Consider the following 1,934-nt stretch of genomic DNA (forward strand, 5'->3'; position numbering starts at 1 on the left):
ATGGTTTAGACCTGAATATCACTGTCTTCTGGTATGATGTTCCTTTTGAAAAGTTTGATATCAATCTAGTTTTATTTCTGTTATAACTGACTTGGTTTTTTTTTGTCTGATTGTCTAAAGGCATTTTTTCTTTTTCTTTTAAAGTCCTTTTAAAGTTCAATAATTTTACTAGAGTACATATCATTGTTGGCCAGTCTGGGTTGATTTTCCCATGTAAATATGTAGTCATCAAGCAACTTTTTTTTCTTTGCATTCTTGTTTTTTAATATTTATTTTTTCCATTACAGTGGTTTTCTTTTTTGGATATTACTATATTTATGTTGAGTCTTCTTTGATTGTTCTATATCTCTAATCTTTTTTCAAATATTTTAAATCTCTATTTTATATATATATATTATTTTTTTGGCGGTAGAGCTCATACTTTTATTCACTAAACTAAATAAAATACCTATTTTTAGACCTGTTGTTGGGATTAAATATATAATTTTAAACTAGCACAAAAGACATTAAACAAATGCTGACTTCCATCCTACTTTTCCTTAATAGGTCAGGTGGTACTGAGACATATATTTACATGCCTGCCACAGCCAAGTCCCCCACATTCATTATAGATTCTACAGTTTTATACAATGTTATTTGGTAAATATGGCCTCATGTCCAGTATAGGTAATACATGCAAGTAAACAGATTTTTGTTTATATACTATCAAGTATAATTATTTTTGGTTTGAAACACATCTTATTGTTCTATTACAGTTGTTCCAATTTTTCCCCCATTGCTCTCCACTGCTCCACTCCCGCAACTCCCATAGTCAACACCCACCATGTTGTCCATGTCCATGGGTAATTTATACATGTTTCTTGACTAATCACTTCCCCTTCTTTTTCCGCTTCTCCCCCTCATCTCTCCCTTCTGGTCACTGTCAGTCTGTTCCTTGTTTCCATGTCTCTGGTTCTAGTTTGCTCATTTGTTTGTTTTGTCCTTTATGTTTCTGTATTAGGTGAGATCATATGGTATTTGTCTTTTGCTGCTTGGCTTATTTCACTTAGCACAATACTCTCCAGTTCCATCCATATTGTCACAAAAGGTAGGAATTCTTTCTTTCTGCTGCATAGTATTCCATTGTGTAAATGTACCACAGTTTTTTGTTCCATGCACCCACTGATGGGCACTTAGGCTGTTTCCAGCACTTGGCTATTGTGAATAGCGCTGCTATGAAGATAGCTGTGCATAGGTTCTTCTGAATTGGTGTTTCAGGATTCTTTGGGTATAATCCTAGCAGTGGAATCACAGGATCAAAAGGCAGTTCCATTTTAAGTTTTTTGAAGAAATTGCATACTGTTTTTCACAGTGGCTGCACCAGTCTGCATTCCCACGAACATTGCACTAGGGTTCTCTTTTCTCCATCCCCTTGCCAGCACTTGTTGCTTGATTTGTTGATGATGGCCATTCTGACCAGTGTGAGATGGTACCTCATGGTAGTTTTAATTTGCATTTCTCTGATCGCTAGTGATGTCAAGAACCCTTTCATAAAAAATATGGAATGCTTCACAAATTTGCGTGTCATCCTTGCACAGGGGCCATGCTAATCTTCTCTGTATCGTTCCAATTTTAGTATATGTGCTGCTGAAGTGAGCACTAAATTTTTTTATTTTTAAGATTTGGTTTGCTTTCCTCCTTATCACCTTTACTTTCCCTGAAGATTTACTTGCTCTTGTGTTCCATCTAGTTTAATCTTCAATTCCTCCAAATGTCTCCTTTTCTTTCTTAAGTTCTTTCCTTTTTTTCAGACCCTCTTTTTATCCAATCATCTCATTTCTGAGTTTTCCATATTCTGATTTTTTTGCTGTTCCCTCATAGATTCTATAATCTTTATATTTAAAGCCCATTTTGAAATATTAGGTTTCAGTTTTGTTTTAAAATTTCTGGTATTT

At 34.5% G+C, this 1,934-nt stretch overlaps 1 non-coding gene across 1 annotated transcript; it reads right to left on the minus strand.

Moving 5' to 3' along the window:
• Positions 1 to 1,532: 1,532 nt before the first annotated feature.
• Positions 1,533 to 1,639, minus strand: LOC150012770 (U6 spliceosomal RNA). The gene has a single exon (XR_016510856.1). It is a non-coding gene; the product is annotated as a U6 spliceosomal RNA (small nuclear RNA).
• Between the last annotated feature and the right edge of the window lie 295 nt (positions 1,640 to 1,934).

The sequence above is a fragment of the Furipterus horrens genome, unplaced genomic scaffold, assembly GCF_987537825.1.
Source record: "Furipterus horrens unplaced genomic scaffold, mFurHor1.1.pri manual_scaffold_4, whole genome shotgun sequence".
Lineage (NCBI taxonomy): Eukaryota > Metazoa > Chordata > Mammalia > Chiroptera > Furipteridae > Furipterus > Furipterus horrens.